This window comes from Pleurodeles waltl, chromosome 7 (genome assembly GCF_031143425.1).
Source record: "Pleurodeles waltl isolate 20211129_DDA chromosome 7, aPleWal1.hap1.20221129, whole genome shotgun sequence".
Classification (NCBI taxonomy): Eukaryota; Metazoa; Chordata; class Amphibia; order Caudata; family Salamandridae; genus Pleurodeles; species Pleurodeles waltl.
Genome location: NC_090446.1, coordinates 818,620,997 through 818,643,643, shown reverse-complemented (window position 1 = coordinate 818,643,643; position 22,647 = coordinate 818,620,997).

The window sequence follows — 22,647 nt, the reverse complement described above, 5'->3', positions numbered from 1 at the left end:
AACCCTGTGACTGGGCACCAGTGGGTGGCGGAGTATTCTTGGACATTTGGGGTCCCTCCTCATATGACCAACCTGGTCATAAGCAAGGCACTTGTGAGACCTCCCTCTGCAGGTTTACCTTTATAGAACCATGGTTTCTTCTCACTGGGGGGCTAGGAATCCTTGCCCTGTGTTAGACTTGGCATCCTTGGCGTGGTCTCCCCTAACTTTTTGCCTCTGTTTCCCAGGTTGTTGATGTGTGCTGGGCTCTGTTTTTACTGGTTTTGTTACTCTGGGCACTTTACCAATGCTATCCAGTGCTAAAGTGCAAGTGCTCCTATAAATAATGTGTATGTAATTGGATTTCCATGATTGGCATATTTGATTTACTGGTAATTCCCTAGTACAGTGCACTAGAGGTGCTCAGGGCCTGTAAGTCAAATGCTACTAGTGAGCCTGCAGCACTGGTTGTACCACCCACATTAGTAGCAGTTTTAAACTGCCAATTCAACTTGGAAAGTGTACCCACTTGCCATACCTAAACCTTCCCTTTTCTTACATGTAAGACACCCCTAAGGTGGGCCCTTGGTAGCCCCATGGGCAGGGTTCAGTGCATGTTTATGGTAGGACATATACTAATGTGTTTAATATGTCCTAACAATGAAATATTGCCAAATTTGGTTTCCACTCTTGCAATCCCTTTCCCTCTCGTAGGTTAACATGGGGGCTGCCTTTAAATATGATTAAAGCCGCCCAGATTCCCTTTAGGAGCGGATAGACATGTGGAGTTTGGGGTCTCTGAGCTGTAAAAATACATCTTTTAGTAAAGTTGATTTTAAGATTGTGTGTTTGAAAATGCCAATTTTAGAAAGTGAGCATTTTCTTGCTTAAACCAGTCTGTGACTCTGCCTGTTTGTGGATTCCCTGTTTGGGTCAGTTTGACAGTTGGTCTGTGTGCATCTCTCTCTAGACAGTGACACAAAGGGAGCTGGGCTGTAGCCTGCATACCCTGATGAGCTATCTGTGCTAGAAGGGGGGGAGGAGTGGTCACTCACACCTGAAAGGGCTGTGCCTGCCCTCACACAATGCAGTCTCCAACCCCCTGGTGTGTTTCTGGGGCCTGGCCTGGCCAAGGCAGGATGTCACAAACAAGAGAGTCTTTCCTTTGAAGTAAGCCTACTTCAAAGGCCAAAATGGATATAAGAAGAGCACCCAAAACCACAGACTTTAGATCACTTCTGGAAATCAAGAGAAACCTCTGCCTGGAGAAAAGCTGAGGAGAAGTACTTCCCTGCCTGTGACTGTGCTTTGTGGAACTATCCTGCAGTTGCTGCTTCTGCCTGGTGAAAAGGGACAAATACTGGACTTTGTTGTGCATTCCTGCTTGTGAAGAAATCTCCAAGGGCTTGTCCTGAGCTTGCCTCCTGTTGTTGAAGTCTCAGGGCTATCATACTTCCCCTCTCAGCACCTGGGCTCTCTGCTGAGACTCCTGCCCTGCCAAGTGGTGCCCTATCAAGTTCCTGGGGCCTTGACAGGTGAAGCTGGCAGACCAAGATTGAAAATCACGCACAGACCGGCGTGCGGGGAAATTTCCAACGCAACCTATGAGTCACGGCTGAAGAAACGACACGCTAGCTTAGCGGCTGAAATCAATGCTCCGTCTGCAGTGCGGCTGGAAGATCGACACACACGGGTGGAGAAACGATGCGCAACAGCGCTAATGGAGGCTGGTAAAATCGCAACCCACACAGCGCGGTTTTGCTTATACCGTGCGGCAGGCACCATGCAAACCTTGCTGGGTGTGGAAAAACGATGCAAGCATGCCGGGACCTGAGTGCTTTCCCGGATCGACACGGAGAGTAAAAATAAAGCACACCAAACCCGACCAGAGAAGGAGAAATGATGCACGGTCTCACTTGCGGGTAAGAAATCAACGCATCGCTAACCTTTTTCGATGAACACTCACCCGTGTGTGTTATTTTAATGCTACCAAAGTACTTTTCAACACTAACAGTGTTTTTACTATTTACAAAATGATTTAAGACTCTTTTTATTTTTAAATTAGTAACTTGACTTGTGTATGTTGGATTTTTGTAATTTCGGTCTTGTTTTGTTTAGATAAAATTTTTCTACTTTTCCAAACCTGTGTTATGTCATTTTGTAGTGTTTTTACTGGGTTATTGTGTGTGTTGGTACAAAAACTTTAAACCTAGATTATGAAGTTAAGCCTGCCTGCTCATGCCAAGAGGGTGAGTGGGGGTTAACTGAGGGTGATTCTCCTTTACCCTGACTAATATGATGGGCCTTGCTTGGACCGGGGGTAACCTGACTGCCAACCAAAGAACCCATTTCTAACATTGGTGATAAGTGGTGAGGATTGGGCTTGTATTTGTTCTTGACTTACAGTGATTACGTGTTCACTACTGTTTTCAGTGCAGACCATTACGTAACCACATACTACTTGTTTTGCTTTTGCTCTCTTTGGATGTTTTTCTACTTTCAAAAATGGTGGTGATTCTTGAACTTCTCATTGGGAATTCTTTTCTGCCTTGGAACTTCGCACTTCTGATATGCCATCATGACTCAATCAAACTAGGTACTTTGTGCAAAATCAACATTTCCATTGTTTTCCATGGAGTAAGACTCTTAGGCCCGTATTTATACTCCGTTTGCGCCGAATTAGCGTCGTTTTTTTCGACGCAAATTCGGCGCAAAACGAACGCCATATTTATACTTTGGCGTTAGACGCGTCTAGCGCCAAAGTATGGGCAAATAGCGTCATTTTTCTGCGTGAACGCCTTCCTTGCGTTAATGAGATGCAAGGAAGGCGTTCCCGTCTAAAAAAATGACGGCGACGCAAATGCGTCGTATTTATACTCCCGGGCAAAAATCACGCCCGGGAGGTGGCGGGTCAAAAAACCCCGCATTTGCGCCACTATTTAACGCCTGGGTCAGGGTAGGCGTTAAGGGGCCTGTGGGCTCAAAATGAGCCCACAGGTGCCCTCCCCTGCCCCCAGGGATCCCCCCTGCCACCCCTGCCCACCCCAGGAGGACACCCAAGGATGGAGGGACCCACCCCAGGGACATTCAGGTAAGTTCAGGTATAATTTTTTATTTTTTTAAAAAAAATTGGGTGGCATAGGGGGGCCTTATTTGTGCCCCCCTACATGCCACTATGCCCAATGACCATGCCCAGGGGACAGAAGTCCCCTGGGCATGGCCATTGGGCAAGGGGGCATGACTCCTGTCTTTACTAAGACAGGAGTCATTTAAATGGCGTCTGGGCGTCGAAAATAATGGCGCAAATCGGGTTGAGGCGATTTTTTTGCCTCAACCTGACTTGCCCCATTTTAAGACGCCCTAACGCCATTTTCCCCCTACGCCGGCGCTGCCTGGTCTACGTGGTTTTTTTCCACGCACACCAGGCAGCGCCGGTCTGCTAGCGCCGGCTAACGCCATTCCATAAATACGGCGCCCGCATGGCGCTTCAGAATGGCGTTAGACGGCGCTAAATTTTTTGACGCTAAACTGCTTTAGCGCAGTTTAGCGTCAAAAAGTATAAATATGGGCCTTATTCTTTTGAAAATTCATATTTTAAATTGTGTATGATTGATTTTTGTCATTTTGGTCTTGTTTGTTTTAGATAAATATTACCTATTTTTCTAAACTGGTGTGGTGTCCATTTTGTAGTGTTTTCACTGTATTAATGTGTGTGTTGGTCAAATACTTTACACATTGCTCCTGAGATGTGCCTGAATGCTTGTGTCATGCTACGAAGGGGGTAAGCAGGGTTTATCTAAGTGTGTTTCTCCATTACACTAACTGGAGTGAGGGTCCCTGCTTGGACAGGGGGTAACCTGACTGCCAACCAAAGACCCCATATCTAACAGCAGGCATTTTGCCTTTTCAGAATTTCAGAAAATTATGGTGTCCATAGCAAACTTAGTTACCATTGCTCATTGAAAAGTATATGATTGATCCTCATATTGTATTAGGTTCCCTCTTTTGTTACCTTCCAACACTCATCAGGCCAAATGTGTTGTCCCCTCTTCCTTTTCTCTCAATACATTGCATACGGGTACTTGCAAGTCTATGTACATCAGCCGCATACTTAATGTACAATTAAAAATGATTATTTCCCAACACACATTTCTGATGTGTGTTACTTGTTGTGAGGAAAATGGTTTATTATATGGTGTGGTTGTGAGCCCATGTAATAAACTCAGCACCTATACTGATTCTACTCAGATTTGTTTAAAGAAGCCTTATCTCAATCCTGGACAGCCATGCCTCTGAGCAGTCAGGCTTTATCCAAGGGGCACGTGTAAAGCATTAAGAAGTACCAAAATGCCCAAATAAAAAAGAAACAAGACCCAGTAAAAATCCAACACCAATTCATAAAAGCAGGTTTTATTTTTATATATAAATAAAAACATTTATGCCAAAAATCCATGGAAGATTCTGGAGTTATGAATTTTTCAAGGGACATTGAATCATTGCCTTTTCAAATCATTGTAATGGACAGAGTTAGCAGAAAACTTTGTAAAACTTTTGAAACGTTGTAAACTACTACTCCGGCCCATTTTGGGTGACAAACACTGGCAGCGAGTGAGTCACCAGAGTCAAAGAGGCTTCAATGGCAATTAGCCGATTGTCAAAACAGTCTCCAGGCAGGGGATACGATCATGTGCTCCCCCTCCCTGAACATTCTTGGACCCCGAGGCCCATGCCACCTAGGCCCAAAGTATTTTTAAGGGGATGCAAGCTATGTGGCCTCACTCCCCATGCCTTATTAGGCCTTGGGGAGTCCACCCCACAATCTTATTTTTTTAAATGGGAGGGAGGCCACCCCTCCCCAAGCATTAGTAGGCCCTGGGGACCCCATCCTGCAGGGCCATTTAGTTAAAGGGGAGGGGGCAGCATGTTGGTATATATATATCTTAATAGGGGATGGGGCTACACAGACCCCTCCTTGTGCCTTTAAAAGGCCCTGGGGACCGGATCCCCCAAGCCACTATGCAAACTAAAGGGGGGAGCTGTGTGACCCCATCCCCCAGGGCCCACTTTATATCAAAGTGAATGCCTAAGTGGCCACCAATGGCACCCACCATGCTCATCATCAGGGCCCACAGGGAGAGGCCCAGGACCCGCATTGCTGAGCTATCTCCTCACATGCTGCGGAAGATGACATTGCATCCATCTGCAGGGAGCAGTTACTTATGCTGTTCCTTCAGGAGGAAACAATATCGTGATCTGCACAACTGAGAAAGGATAAATATTAATAAAATAATTGAGCAAATAAAGAACAAAATAAACTTACAATAAACACACCTCCTTCCCTACTAATCAAGAAGACAGCAAACAAAAAAACTTTAACTTGAATTATAAATAACAGATAATAAATTTAATAAAGTAATAAAATAAAACAAATACAATTAAAGCAAAAATAAATGCAACACTTATTTTAAAAAGTGTGCAATAAAATGCATGTTTCAATGCATAAAAAATTATTTAAAATACAATAAATAACTGGCATAACGAATACATAATTAAATATGTTTCATGATTAATTCCCAGGTCAATATTTAATTATTATAAATGAAATACCTTTTCATTATATTCCCATACAAACCCAACAATATGCTATCAAATTATAAATTAGTAATTACACATTACAAATCACACAATTGACTCAAACAATCAAAATAATGATAAATCAATTAAATGCTTTGCATAATTAATTACAAATACATATTTAATTAACCCAATAAATTAATTTTAAATAAAAAACAACAACTTATTTAAATTACTTCCCACCCTATTTGCCTACAAACCCAATAACCCATCCCTATGCTACAAATTACTGATTAAATGTAAATTCTTTTAATTACACATATAAACGCATATGCCTTACTAAAACATAAGACAATTATTATAATAACATCAAAAATAATTTAATATCAAGTATACATTAATTTGACTAAGAAATAATATTTAACGCAATTATATTAAAGTAAATAATATCATGTGAATGATATTTTGAAAAACAATACTGTTTACAAAAAAATATGCCTTTACCTTTCATATTCTATTAATATTTTTGCTCAATATTTTGGCAACTCAATATTGTTTTAACTATATTCTTGCCATTCACCCCTGTAAAAACAAAAACAGCCTCCCTACTGTTTCTTGCATAGAAAGTCCCACTTGAAAATAATTTAATGACATAAAGTGGGTATCACTGACTCCTAAAATTAGATATATTTTGTCCTGTCCATTAATTAAATGACTTTTTGGAGGGTGCACTTTAAAGAGACTGGCAAATAGATCCGGCAATTTATTTAAAAGACATAAGGGTAAAAACTCTTAATATCGTAAACTCTGTCAGAACTGATGGGAACAAATGGTTGGCTGTAAATAATCTCCGTGTATTCGGTACACAGGATTTCTATTATCTACTGGACCTTGCAGTAATAGACAACATGTCTATAAGCCTAAAGCACGTAGAAGTGGAGTAGCTGTGGAATATTCCTTGACAGCCTTGCCTCCACCTGAAAACAAAATGGTTGTGAAATTCAGTCAGTATTACGGCCATTGTATTTGCAATCCTACCCAACAGCATTTTTTAGTACTCAGCAGAGGCATGTGTGGAAGATGCATAAAAATGACCTCGAGAGGAAACGAAAAATACAAAGTTGCTTCTGATCTCATGAACTCATACAGTTTAGTGTCCAAATCATACAAAACCTCACTAAAATGACCTATTCTGTTTCCAAACACATTCTTATTCCTATTAATCAAACAAATTTGTAGAGCACAGCTGCATCACTCCTGAGGGGCTCAAGGCGCTGGGAGGATAAACTGCCAGTTATTTTATTAGTTGAATTTTTGAGGTCCTTCCTTAACGGCTGGAGCAATGGTGAGGCTCTGAGCTGCGGATGGAGGTTATTCCAGGTCTTAGCCGTCAGGTGGGAGAAGGAGCGGCCTCTGCTGTTCTTCCAGTGGATGTGAGATGTGGCTGCTATGGAGAGGGATTCAGAGCAGAGTTTCCTGGTTGGTTGGTGAAAGTTCACTCGAGTGTTGTTGTACAACAGTCCTTTATTGTGTAGTGCCTTGTAAGCTTGGGTGAGAAGCTTGAAGTGTCATCTGTTTGCGACTGGTAGCCACTGGTGTTTCCTGAGGTGAGGAGTGATGTGAGTCCATTTGCAGAGGTCGAAGATGAGTCTGGCTGCAGTATTCTGGATGGTCTGGAGTTTTATCATGACTTGGTGGTAATTCTGACGTAGCAGGAGTTGTCTTGGTCTAGTCTGCTGGTGATGAGAGCTTGTGTGACTTTTCACCTGGTGTTGGGTGGCAGCCATCTGAAGACCTTCCTGAGCATTCAGACGGTAGGGAAGCAAGTGGAGTAGAGAACGTTGATCACGCTTCTTCAAGGAGAGATGGCTGTCGAGGATGATGCCAAGGTTGCAGGAGTTTTCGGTGTGTTTGGGGGTTGGGTCCAGCAATTGTTGCTCCAGAGGCTGTATTTGCCTTTCCTGAAGATGAGTATGTAGGAAGTTGGCTCTGTATATACTATGACAAAGTAAGAAATAGTGTGCACAGAGTCCAAGGGTTCCCCTTAGAGGTAAGATAGTGGCAAAATTAGATAATTCTAATGCTCTATTTTGTGGTAGTGTAGTCGAGCAGTAGGCTTTTCAGAGGGTAGTGTTAAGCATTTGTTGTACACACACAGGCAAATAATGAGGAACACACACTCAAAGACTTACTCCAGGCCAATAGGTTTTTATATTGAAAAATATATTTTCTTAGTTTATTTTAAGAACCACAGGTTCAAGATTTACATTAAACACTTTGAATGTAAGGTATTTCACTTAGATACTTTAGGAACTTTGAATGGAAACAATATCATGTACAGTCTTTGTAAAAATGGCAATAAGCTATTTTCAAAGTGGACACAGTGCAAAAATCAACAGTTCCTGGTGGAGGTAAGTAAAGGTTAGATTAGGAGGTAGGTAAAACACTTACAAGTCTCAGTTCTGGGGCATAGGCAGCCCACCGTTGGGGGTTCAAGGCAACCCCAAAGTTACCACACCAGCAGCTCAGGGCCGGTCAGTTGCAGAGGTCAAAGAGGTGCCCAAAACACATAGGTGCCTATGGAGAACAGGGGTGCTCCGGTTCCAGTCTCAGCGGCACAGGGGCGGCCGGGTGCAGTGTGCAAAGCAGGCGTCAGGTTTCAGGTAGGAAACAATGGAGGGACCCAGGGGTCACTCTAACGGTGCAGACAGGCACAGTGGGGGACGCCTTGGGGCAGCCACCACCTGGGCTAGGCAGAGGGTTGCCTGGGGGTCATTCCTGCGTCAAAGTTTGGTTCCTTCAGGTCCTGGGGGCTGCGGAGCAGTGTTGGTTCCAGGCGTCGGGTCCCTTGTTACAAGCAGTCGCAGTCAGGGGGAGCCTCTGGATTCTCTCTGCAGGCGTCGCTGTGGGGGCTCAGGGGGGACGTCTCTGGTTACTCACGGGCTTGCAGTCACCGGGGAGTCCTCCTTGAGGTGTTTGTTCTCTGGATCTCGAGCTGGGGCGTCAGGTGCAGAGTGTGAAGTCTCAGGCTTCCGGCAGGAAACATTTAGGGGGTTATTCTAACTTTGGAGGAGTGTTAATCCGTCCCAAAAGTGACGGTAAAGTGACGGATATACCACCAGCCGTATTACGAGTTCCATAGGATATAATGGACTCGTAATACGGCTGGTGGTAAATCCGTCACTTTTCCATCACTTTTGGGACGGATTAACACCTCCTCCAAAGTTAGAATAACCCCCTTAGTCTTTGCAAGTTGCTTCTTTGTTGCAACAAAGTAGCTGGTTTTGAACAGGGCCGCTGTTCAATGGAGTTTCTTGGTCCTTTAGTACAAGTGCCGTTCTCTGAGGCATCAGAGGTCGCTGGTCCCTGTCCGATGCATTGCTGGAGCAGGTTTTCGAAGTTGGAGACAGTCCGGTAGGGCTGGGGCCAAAGCAGTTATTGTCTTCCTCCTTCTCTGCAGGCTTGTAGGTCAGCAGTCCTTCTTGTTTCTTCAGGTTGCAGGAATCTGATTTCCTGGGATCTGGGGAGCCCCTAAATACTGAATTTAGGGGTGTATTTAGGTCTGGGAGGGCAGTAGCCAATGGCTACTGTCCTTGAGGGTGGCTACACCCTCTTTGTGCCTCCTCCCTGTGGGGAGGGGGCACATCCCTAATCCTCTTGGGGGAATCCTCCAAACTCAAGATGGAGGATTTCTCAAGGCAGGGGGCACCTCAGCTCAGGACACCTCAGGGGCTGTCCTGACTGGTGGCTGACTCCTCCATGTTTTTCTCATTATCTCCTCCAGCCTTGCCGCCAAAAGTGGGGGCAGTGGCCGTAGTGGTGGGTATCTCCACTAGCTGGGATGCCCTGGGGCGCTGTAACAAAAGGGGTGAGTCTTTGAGGCTCACCGCCAGGTGTTACAGTTCCTGCAGGGGAAGGTGAGAAGCACCTCCACCCAGTACAGGCTTTGTTCCCGGCCACAGAGTGAGAAAGGCACTGTACCCATGTGGCCAGCAACATGTCTGGTGTGTGGCAGGCTGGCAGAAACTGGTCAGCCTACAGTAGAAGTTGGGAAGGTATTCAGGGGGCATCTCTAAGATGCCCTCTGGGTGTATTTTACAATAAATTGCACACTGGCATCAGTGTGCCTTTATTGTGCTGAGACTTTTGATACTTCAGTGTAGCCATTATGGAACTGTGGAGTTCGTGTTTGACAAACTCGGAGACCATATACTCTTATGGCTACCCTGCACTTACAGTGTTTAAGGTTTTGCTTAGACACTGTAGGGGCATTGTGTTCAGGCACATATGCCCTCACCTGTGGGATAGTGCACCCAGCCTTAGGGCTGTAAAGTCTGCTAGAGGGGTGACTTACCTATGCCGCAGGCAGTGTGAGGTTGGCATGGCACTCTGAGGGGAGTGCCATGTCGACTTAGTCATTTTCTCCCCACCATCACACACAAGCTGTGAGGCAGTGTGAGGGGCCCCCAGGGTGGCATAAGGCATGCTTCAGCCCTTATAGACCTTCCCTGGCATCAGGGCCCTTGGTACCAGGGGTACCAGTTACAAGGGACTTACCTAAGTGCCAGGGTTGTGCCAATTGTGGAGACAAAGGTTCAGTTTTAGGGAAAGAACACTGGTGCTGGGGCCTGGTTAGCACGGTCTCAGCACACTTTCAAAGCATAACTTAGCATCAGCAAAGGCAAAAAGTCAGGGGGTAACCATGCCAAGGAGGCATTTCCTTACAGAGTACTTCTGTCTTGTTGGTGTTGAATTGAAACAGTTGTTTTTCATCCAGACGGCCACGTCTTTCATGCATCTTTGGAACTTGTTCTTCGTGGATGTAGGGTAGTTAGTGAAGGAGAGGATGAGTTGGGTGTTGTCCACATAGGATATGATGTTGAGCCCGTGGCTCTTGACGATGTTTGCCAGGGGTGTCATGTATACTGTGAAGAGGTCTGGGCTAAGGGATGAGCATTGGGGTACACCACAGGTGATGTTCTTGGGGAGCAATGAGTAGGGCAGGAGGATGACCTTCTGTGTCCTACCTGTGAGGAAGGATGTGATGAACTTGGAGGCTGCTCCTCGACGCCGATGTGGTAGAATCTGCTTAGCCGTATTTGGTGGGATACTGTGTAGAAGGCTGCTGTGAGGTCAAGGAGGATGAGGGCTGCTGTTTCTCAGCTGTCCAACAACATTCTGATGCCATCCATGGCTGTGATTAGGGCTGTCTCTGTTGTGTGGTTTGCTCTGAAGCCTGATAGGGAGGTGTCCAGAGGATTGTGCTTCTCCAAATGTCTGGTGAGCTGGATAGCTTTCTCAATGATCTTGGCTGGGAAAGGGAGGAGGGAGATAGGTCAGTAGTTCTTTTTGGTCAACATGATTTTTAGTGGTTTTCAAGATAAGAATGTTAAGTACAGCAAGCACATTCTGAGTGAATCCTTCCATAAACGTTAGAAAGTTCAAACAAAGTAGCATTCGTAGCATTACAGTCTTAGGTTATGGCCCCCCCATCATGATGGGGAGGTTTCAAACATGTGGCAGACCTGTAAGAATAATGGAGGGTAGTCACAGGTAATGGGGCATTATAGTCCTGCAATTCTAACCAATGTTATCCAGTACAAACAAAACTTGTGAAGAGGTCAAAGCCTGAAAAGGTGTAAATATTAAGATCAGTTGAGGATCCATAACTTGGTGTACCTGCTATGGGGCACTGATGGTGCTAAATACTTTTGCCATAAATGTTAAGGTAGCTGTTGGGCCTCTACTGGGATAAGAGCTGGGGTCACATAGGGTTTGGAATGTGGGGGGTGGAAAAATGTGGGGGGTGGAAAGTGACACAGGTGTTTGACCTTGGGTGGACTGGCAATTGCTAAGTCTCATCCAGGAGAGATCCGGATTCCTCCACCCTATCCACCTCTCTCCCTTGTGGGGGCAAGATCCATCAATCATAAGATGACCTTGCATTTTTGTGCTCTAGGACTGTGCATGTCCCGCAGATCTCATGCCCTCCAGACATTCCGTCCGGAGGACTGTCACCTCACATTATGCCTATTTCAATACCCCTGCTTGGCAACTCTGTGGGGGCTCCCGCCCAGGGGTCTTTGCAGGAAATTGCTATCTGAAAACAAGCCAGTATCAGAGCTGGATCAATTAATTTAGAAGTTATTGTTTTAAAGTTAGGTCTGGGGAAAAGATGCAATAAACAACAAATCAGTGTATTAAGGATATGGTGGTCTATGGCCTCTGTGACAAAATGAATGATTGTGTCTCAGTAAGCAGTAATGTTAGAGCAGACCGATATCATATGATAGAAATCAGCGTCTACTGTATAACATGTTCAGCATGCTGCCTGCAATGCAGGAGATATCAAGTTCATGCCCTTTGGTATAAGGTACACTCTTAGTAAGTAGAAGTACTGGATGAGCTCCGGCCTAGAATTCCTACATGTATTAGGAGTACATTCAAAAACAGTGATCCAGTCCCTGTCCAAGATCGGTTGACCAATGTTTGTTGCCCACCTGTCTCGAACCCCCCAGATGACCCTTGGCTTGATGAAGGAGGGCTCTGTATAGTACTGTAATGGCTTTAATCCTCCCAGTGATGGTACATATAATCTGCAGGGCTTCCTAGGTCTGGGCTAATATGCCTTCCAGGCACATTGGTGTTCAGTTGTCCCTGAGCTCCAGTATGCCTGGATCATGACCCTCATTGCTCCATGTTAAAAAATGGTGGGAGAGGGAGTTTGCATGCCTCACGTAGATCCGGAAATTAACTGAGTGCATTGTTCTCGAAAAGATTGCTCACAGTGTAGATTCCAACAGCAGGGGTCTATAATAGGTTGTCTATTTCATGGAGCATGGTACAAGAAATTGGAATTTGGGGTGTTGCAAGGAAGCATATTATGCAGGGCAGCATCAACTTCTTGACCCAAGCAGCATGACCCAGAACCGAACGTGGTAGTGTATGCCAGAATGTTATAGCTTTGGGAATGGTGGCAACCATTGCCCATATATTACCCTCTAGCAACTGGGTTTCCGTGCAGTAAACACAGACCCCTAATTATCAAAAGGTATGCGGTTCACAATGTATGGTATCCCCTATGTCTGGTGGTTGTGAATCAAGCTCGGATTTGTATACTGGACATAGATTGGATATTCTAATTCACCCTCAGTCCTGATACTTTGCTGAACTCTGTGAGCTCCCCTACCACTTCATCCACATCAGAGGGTTCTTACCAGAAACAGAGCAACAGGTCTTCTAGGTTCAGGGAGACATTACATTTGGTGGCATCCATCAGTTGTCCACAGTATGCCTGACCCCGCCAGAGTGTGAGGACAAGGGTTTCAGGGAACATCCCTGTCTGGTGCCCTGCTGTACATTGTAAGCTTCCAATATGAAGCCCCCAGTCTTCATGCAAGTGGCTGGGTCAGTGTAAAGGAGATTAGTCCCTATTAGCCCTCCCTTGTATAACCACATGCTGATCATGGCTGTGTACAAACATTCCCAGCACAGGGAATCAAAGCCTTTTTTCTTGTCTAGTGCCATCATCATATCCTTGCGGCATATCGTGTGGGGGGGTGTAGGATGTGTATGATCTGTCTTATGTTTGTCGCAATACTGCAGGTCGGGATGACCCTGGAATGATGTGGATGTAGAAGGCCCTGTGGATAGGGTTGCAACATGGTGACCAGGATCTTGCTGAGGAACAAAAAATCAGTGTGTAGGATGGATAGTGGTCCATAAGAGAAGACAAGGTCTCCCTCTTTCCTAAATTTCAGGAGTGGTATTAGTCGGGCCTCCTGCATGGTGAATGGGAGCACCCCATGGGTCCAGACAGCATTATAGGTCTTAGTCAACCAGAGAGACAGAATGTCACTAGACATTGAATAAAACTAGATGGGCAATCCATCTGTTCCTGGGGTCTTGCTCTAGGCCACACACTTAATAGCTTTTCTCACCTCCTGCTTCTGGATATCCTCCCCTGTGGACAATTCTACGTCATTTTCCAATTTAGCAGTCCAAACATTTACAAGATACATGTGTATTAGCTAGGGGATGCAGTCTGGAGGGGCCAAAGAGAGCCAGCAATAGTAGTTGTGAAACTCGTCAATGATGTCTACCTGAGCGTATCTGCTAGTCCAATAGGTTTGACAAGAGATAGTATTTGTTGACTGTCTCAGGGTATCAGCCAGCCATGCGTGCATGTGGCATGGATTGTCTCACTTGCTAGGGGCTTTAATGAGGTACTGAAGATAAACATATCCCCTCAGGCTTTTCAGTGATGCTAGCAGTTTCTCTTCGTCTTTTAGTTTCCCTTGGCAACCAGCAGGGTCCTGGGAGCCCTCTTTCTCTAACTGGATATGTGAGTGTGTTAACGCGTCCCTCTATGTCGATTTATACACATTAGGACTCGTTTTAGGCCGATGAATCTTTTGACCCAGTTGTAAGACACCGTAGAACGAGATAACTGATTAATATGTCAAGCAGTATATCAATGATATTATCAACATATATCACCACAATATATTTCACTTTAGACATTGATTAAACGGTCGGCGCAACCATGACCTTTCAGTCATGTATAACCACACCTTTATGAGAGTTTTGTGAATTTTATTCCCTATTGATTACAATCTAATAGCAAGAGTATTAGTCTCAAAACCATGAAGCAAAAGAGCATAGTCGCGATATGACAACTGTGATAAGACTTCAACAAGGCAAAGATCACAAACCTAAAAGCACCAATGTAAGAGATACACAAATCAGAATGCATAAAAACTCATATGCGTCTCAATTCAGCATAGCACAACGTCAGTCGCGTTAATTCGTTAGTCAAGGTGAATGCCTAATCTAACCACTAATTAGCATCAGCATGTTGTACTTCATGCAAAAAATTTAGAACACTAATTTAGAAAACATCTAACTAGGGTCTCTATCCAAAAAATACAGCAGTTGGTACCTAGAAAGGAAATGCAAATAGACGAATTACAATAGCAATTGTCATAATTACCCTCCTCGGAATGAGTCAGCATACAGGATCAATCTTCGTCTTCAGGACATCAGTTAGAGTGCCGACAGTCTATTTCATCTAAGGACAGGGGACACTTCCCTCATATGGAGGAGAAGTGTAGAAGGGCAGTCTATGGATGAAGATGGTTTTGTCTAAGTCTCAAATCACCAAACAGAGTTACAGAGTTTCTGGATGCAATCGATATCATTCCCTACCTAGTACTACTGACTGTTCTGTGTCATGAGTTTTTATCCCTTTTCCCAAATACATTCCCCCAAAATTCTATTGGATTATCGCTATACCCCACTATCTTTAGCCTATCAAATTATACATTAAGTAATCCAACTTGTCACCCCACGATAATTTATAACGCTTTGATTGGTCTTCATAATTGACGTCTTCATAGGTGGCACATCTGGGGTTACTTCATTCTCTGGCACATTCTTCAGGTCAAAAGTTCTCTTTTCCATGGTCGATTGTCCTTGAATGTTTCCATATTTGTTGCAAAGCTTATAAAACTTATACCAAGGCAGCTAGCATGCGGATGGGAATAGGGCATAACTTGCAACATAAAACAAAGGAAAAGAACACATGCTGGGTCATGGCCTTTTGCGAATCAGCACACTGGAGAAACCGAAAAATATGCTTTAATATGCGAGCTACACAGCTAAGTTTTCAGCTCACGCTAACTTAAGACTTACAGATTCTAATAAACGCCATCTTCGTAGATGTTCAATTAATCATAACTAATTATTTCTTATATTCAACATTAGCATATGTGCACAATAATAACTTCACACTTATAATTATGTTAAGAATACATTTAAGCAAATAATATTTTTTGATCGTTTTTGTATGAAGCATTGTTAGGTATAAGCATTTCACGTCTAATATATATGTAATATTTAAACTACGCTCTCTCAGTCCCTCCTCTGATGACGCTCGTCATCACACAAAATTTTCTTTGACTTAATTTTTCACCTTGCGCATAATACGCATTTCAACATCTTGTCCTTTATGTGAGCTTTCCCATATCTCATTGAACATTTTCTCTCTCTCACTTTCTTCATTTTTTCTCGTTCTTTTTGTCCAATTTCTTTTTATTTTGTCATCAATTTTACATGTCCCCCATAATCCCAATAGACAAACCAAAACAATTAATAGACCCATCAAGATTTTTGCAAGTACCCCATTCCAAATGTTGGTAAACCAGCTTCCCACTCTGGCAATTCCCTTTCCAAATTTCTCCCAAACACCAAGTTCTTTCAAATCCTTCAAATCTATACTATCTCTAGTAAGGTTAGTAAGCATACTTCTAATATTCTTACTGTTATCAGGTATAAATGAACAACAATGACGCTCATTGAGCATTTTGCAGACCCCTCCACTCTTTGCTAAAAGAATGTCTAAAGCAAGCCGATTTTGAAGAGTCATAGCTCTTTCTGCAGCAAGTTCAGTATCCATCAGGAGTATAGCCCCTGTAAAATTTGTCAACATGTTATCCACTATAGTAGACAACTTTTGAATCTTCATAGAATTCAATATAACCCCTACTGATGGGATTATGGCTCCAAATATATCACCAATGACAGCCGCCACTGATTCTCGTTTTTGTCTAGGATGTTGTAATTCAGATGTTTTAGGTGTTTGTTTTAAGACGTCAATTTGGTATATCTTTGGGAATACTATCCCCAAATAACATGTCCCATACCATCCCTTAGGGAGACGGTAATAAGCATTTAGCCCACAGATGTAATATATTCCAGGGATTGCTGGATCTTGTCCATTTAGCATAAAGGTCCATTTACTCTGAAACAAAAACACATGCCTGCATTCACTCGTTCCCACAAACAAATTATCCTGTTCAGATTTCGGCCTATATATACAAAGCCTACCTACATGTAATGCATCTATAGCTAATTTGCCTTGTGTTTTGATTGCAGTGTAAGCATAATCATTTGCATATGTGCGTTTCTCCAATCCTTCTTCTAATCTTTCTTTTAATGCTTTGCGCCTCTCATCTGTGTGATCTTAGAAGCTTTTCTCTACAGGTGACAGTAAGCAAGTCAAATTATTACGATGTGCATAGGCAGTTCCAAATGTAAGTGTTGGCTCAAAGAATCCCCTAACTATTTTTATATCGTGCTCTTTAGCTAATTTATTTAAGAATTCAATCACAAGCACAAAGGAAAACACAACATCCAGATTCGAATAAAAGTATTTCACATGCTCTTGATTATAGAATCTTGTTAATAATAAGCTGCAACTAATTCCATAAGTAAGAGGGAGACTATGATAGGTAACTCCCTCCTGCACAGATGAAGGAATTTTAGTACATACATAACAATCTTTCACATCCATGGTTTCCACATACTCATTTAGTAAGCAATAAAAGACATTAGTAGATAGTTCTCCCTTTTCATTGGTTCCTTCATGCATATGTCTTGCATCCTGCTCAAATCTCTCCCACGGTGTTAGTGTAGTAGTTTCAGGTTTTGAAGTTGCGTTAATAGTTTCTTTCTCTCTCCATGGCATTCCCACAATCACTCCCACTATTATCACTGCACACACAACACCTATTATAAGACCTAACCAACCACACACCTTACTCCCTTTGTTACTATTTCTATTGTAAGCCATGTTTGTATAGAATCAGAATAGCAGATCAACAATCAACTTAAGGATAAACTCTTTTTTTTTCTTATTTTTTCTGCGTATATTTTAGCGTCTTCACTCACTCCAGGACCCTTTCAGTCAAGTCAGGTTAGCAGCTTGTCATAATCAGGTTTCTTTAAAAGTCAAATTCGGTTTTTAGTGTCACTTCCGGTGGTTTCAAGAGTCTCTCTTTCTTTTCAGTTTTCAATTTTAGCCCCCCAAAAAAAACATTCGAACTCATTCAGGTGCCATAGTATTGGCCTGGTACTTCTCGATCAAAACAGAATGCTAGGAATTCTTGTTGCCATTCAGAGGTTGTAGCGTACGCCCATTCAGGACCTGTATATCTTCTGTTTGCGATTCTTTTTCTCTTTAATCTTCGTTCACCTTGTTGTTCCCCCTCACTCAGATCATCTGATTGAGAAGTATCACTCTCTTCTATTATTGTGTCATTTGATGCTTCCCTTATTTTAAGGAGTTGTCTGTCTGGCCAATTGTCGCCTCTATGCGTTTTTTCCCGACGTTTTCCTTCAGGACGTTGGACAGCACCCTCCTCTTGTGATATGGTGTTTTCTCTTGACGGACCTGCAATTGGTTCAGGGGACTCTGATACGTTTTGGTTTTTCTCTACGGTTTCTCTTTCTCTTTCTTCTTCTGGTGCTATGTTGGGTTCAGACTCTAATCCGTATTCGTCTACTTCTGGGAGAACCTCTCCTTGATTTAGTTCTCCTGCTGCCTCTACTGCGATAGGCACTATGTCACCTCTCTCGAACTCATTGATAGTTTGAGGGGCAAGGCTGTTCTCAGTGGGCTCTCCGGTAGTTTCAGTTCCTTCTTGACTGTTCTCTGACCCTGAGACCTCTCCTTTTAAGGTTACTGTGCCGGAAACTTCAAGTTCCTCTTCAACAGGACACGTTACCTTCTTCGTGTGACTGGCATGTATACAGTTGGGAACCCCGGCACACTTCACAGCAGTAGTAGTCGTCAATATTACTTGATATGGCCCTTTCCAACGTGGTTCTAGACACGATTTTCTCACATGCTTCTTGACAACTACCCAATCACCGGCTTGTAGAGAGTGACCTGGATCACCAATCGGTGGCAATGTGTTAGCTTCCACCTGGTGAGAAAAAGAGCGAATCACGTCAGCCAAATCTTTGCAGTAATCCAACACCATATCATCTGTAATGTTCACTAGTGCATTTACAGGTACTGCTGGTAATCTCATAGCTCTGCCCATGAGGATTTCATGGGGGGACAGTCCAGTTTTCTTATCTGGGGTGTTTCTTATTGACATCAGCACAAGAGGTAAGGCATCTGGCCACTTCATATTAGTTGCTGCGCACATTTTTGCCATCCTTGATTTCAAAGTACCATTCATCTGCTCTACTAATCCTGATGCTTCAGGGTGATAGCTACAATGCAGCTTTTGTTCAATGTTGAGTGCGGCACACAGGAGTTTAATCACCTCATTGTCGAAGTGTCTACCCCTATCTGATTCTATAGAAACCGTAAACCCGAATCTTGGTATTAGTTCCCTGAGTAGTAGTTTTGCAACTGTAAGACTATCATTCCTACGTGTGGGATATGCCTCGATCCAATGACTGAAAACACACACAATCACCAACACGTACTTCAATCCTCCACAAACAGGCATTTCAATAAAATCCATTTGCATTTTGTTAAATGGACCTCCAGCTCTCCCAATGTGGCTCAAAGTTACCACAGTCCCTTTCCCAGCATTCATCTGTTGACAGATGACGCACCTGTGGCAAGTGATTTCCGCGGCATGTCTGAATTTTGGATTGAACCAATCGATCTTAAAGGACCTGATCATGGCATCTCTTCCCAGATGTGCCTGCCCATGATAAAGCCGGGCAAACTGTGACAAGAGGCTATTTGGCAAGACTAATTTTCCCTCCTCTGAAACCCATAGGTCATAAGCTCTTTGTACACATTGCGTTCTTTGCCAAGAGTGTTTTTCTTCTTTGCTCGCACGACTTTGTAATGTTTTTAGTTCATCTAAGGTGTCAACCACCCGTAATGCTAGATTTAAACACGTATCATTTTCAGTTTGTGGTAACAATTCCCATTGCTCTTTAAACGATATACAGTTCAATGCACAAAATCTTGCAACTTGATCTGCATAGCCGTTTCCCATAGACACAAAATCTTGTGATCTGATTTGAGCGCTGCACTTCACCACGGCAACTTCGAGAGGTAACTGAATCGCGTGTAACAAATCTCGTATTTGTTCACCGTTTTTCACAGGAGAACCAGAGGAAGTCATAAAACCCCTCTGTGACCAAAGTTGGCCAAAATCATGCACAATTCCAAATCTGTATCTTCTGTCAGTATAGATAGTGACTTTCAAATTTACAGCTGCGTGGCATGCCTTAGTAAGGGTGATTAATTCTGCCACTTGTGCTGAAAACACTTTCTCGAGCCAGGAGGCTTCGACGATGCCAGTTATAGTACATACCGCATAACCAGCTCTCAGGGTTCCTGCAGAATCTCTTAGACAGGACCCATCAACAAACATGATGCAGTCATTTTCTTTCAGTTGAGTGTCCTGAATATCGGGATGAGGCTTGGTACACAACTCAGTCACCTCAAGACAATCATGCTCAAATTCTTCCCCATCTTTAATTTCAGTGTTTTCATTTGGTAGTAAAGTTGCCGGGTTCAGTACAATACATCTTCTAAGAGTGACATTTGGCGATCCCAGTATGATCGTCTCATACTTAGTGAGACGTGCATTTGTCATATGCTGAGTCTTAGTTCGTGTCAACAGAATTTCAACTGAATGTGGAACCATTACTGTCAGAGGGTATCCCATGACTATGCCTTCACATTGTAAAAGGCTCTGACCAACTGCTGCAACTGCATGCAAACAACCCGGTAAGGCTGCTGCGACAGGGTCCAAAGTAGCTGAAAAATATGCTACAGGGCGATTTGCATCTCCGTGGACCTGTGTTAAGACAGACAAAGAACAAGCATCACGTTCATGACAAAACAACAGAAAAGGCTTCTCGTAGTCTGGCATGCCTAATGCTGGTGCTCTGCACATGCATTCTTTTAATTCTATGAATTACTCAAGCTCCTCTTTTGACAAAGTTATAGTATATGGCTCATCTTTGACTTCCTTTCCTGTCAGTTGTATTAACGGTTTTGAAATGATTGAGAAGTTGGGTATCCACTGGCGAGAGTAGCCCACCATTCCCAAAAACATCCTGACATCTCTTTTTGTTGTTGGGGGATTCATTTGCAAGACAGCTGTTATCCTTTCTTTTGATATTCTCCTGGAACCCTTCTCAATCAAATGTCCCAAATATTTCAGCTCCTTCTGACAGTATTGTAGTTTTCTGGGCGACACCTTATGTCCGTTCTTTCCCAGATGATTCAGTAATGCAATGGTATAATACTTACAACTGTCCCTTGTTTTGGATGCAATTAGCAAATCATCGATGTACTGCACAAGAGTTGAATTAAAAGGCAGCACAAGAGGTTCCAAATCCTTTTTCAATATCTGATTAAAGATGGATGGTGACTCTGAGAACCCTTGAGGAATTCTGCACCAACTGTACACCTTATCCAGGAATTTGAAGCTGAACAAAAATTGGCTGTCCTCATGAAGGGGTATCGAAAAGAAGGCTTGTGATAGGTCTACTACGGTAAACCATTCAGCATCACAGGGAACCTGGAACATTATTACTGCTGGGTTAGGTACCACAGGACAACATTTTATCACAATTTCATTTATTTTTCTCAAGTCTTGCACAATTCGAACTTTTCCACAGGGTTTCTTTAAACCCATTATGGGAGAGTTACACGGACTGCTCAAGACTTCTTTCAGAACTCCCTGTCTGAGAAAGTCTGCAATTATTTGTGATACTTCAATGAGGACGTCTTGGGTCATGCGATATTGTGGCACTTGTGGAAACACTGCATTCGGTTTTATCTGAACTTTGACTGGTTCTACTCCCTTTATTAATCCTACTTCTTTCCCGGTCAAATCCCACACTTTCTCTGTTACTGTTCTTTGTAGTTCGACAGATAGATCAATCAAAGTATGCAGTGGGAATAGAGTAATCAAAGGGTAGTCTTCTTTTGTCCCTGTTTCATCCTCTATAATTTGACTTTCACCTCCCTCATCGTCACTATTTGTCTGTACTCCAATTCCATCGTTGGAACAGGTAATTGAACATTTTGTCTTACAGAGTAAGTCCCTTCCCAGTAGGGATACTGGACTTGAATCACATACAACAAATCTATGTAGCCCTTGGAAGTTGCCAATTTCAACTTGTACCGGATCGGTAATCAGGTTCGTCAAGTACCGATTTGCTACTCCGACCACTCGTATAGTACGCCCCGAGAGAGGCAATCTTGGAACTTCTGCACTTCGAACTGTGGAACGTGGGGCTCCTGTTGTCAACCAAAAATGAAACTTTATAGCCCATCACCTTCCCTTCTACATATGGGCCTCTCTGATCTACCTCTAAGGATGCTGCAAGCCTGCACTCTTCGCTGTCTGAACTATCGTCTGACCAATCCTCATTCATCCCATTTTCACCTCGTAGTGGGAACTGTTGTACAGTATTGTTTTGATTCGTTTTTTGTGAATGCCATCCAAGGGCTAGTAGCCCAAATGCAACAGACAAATGCATTCCTGGAGGGCATTCACACTGGCATGGCGGCCCAACAGAGATCAATCCAGGCTCTGGCCTCGTCTCTGATGGTAGCCATTGTCTCTGTGTCTAGCCTCCCCACTCCAACTTCCTCTACCCAATCCCATTCCCCTCAACCCCAACCTATCCCAAGCACACAGGAAGACGGGCATGCACCCAGGACAACACACAAGAGTGGAGTGGGCAAACACAAAATCCACACATCATCCCACAGGCACTCACACAAACACCATCCAGTTGCAGACTTACCAACATCTACTGCCTCCACTGTGGCCCCCTCCTCCTCGTCCTCCACCTCCCTCCCAGTTGTGTCTACACTCACACCTGCATACACTACATCCTCATCCACTACCTCCATCACCAGCACACCTATCAGCACACACCCCTCACTGGTAGTCACCACCCCCACTTCCATGCACATGTACCCTGTATCCTCTCCCACTGTGTCTGTGCCCCCTCCTCTCAAAGTACATAAATGCAAGCACTCAGACACCCAACAGCCATCCACGTCACAACAGCATCCAGCCCATGCACCTGCACCCAAACACAGCAGACAGACACCTCCTACATCCACTCCCTCTTCCTCCACTCCCAAACCATCTCCCTCTTCCCACCCTAATGTCCCTAAGAAGCTTTTCCTCACCAACATTGACCTCTTCCCTAGCTTTCCCCCCCCCATCCCTCACGACAGGCCAGGGTGGTCAGAACCCAGCCAAGCACCTCAGCCACTCAGTCCATAGGCACAGTAATGTCCACAGC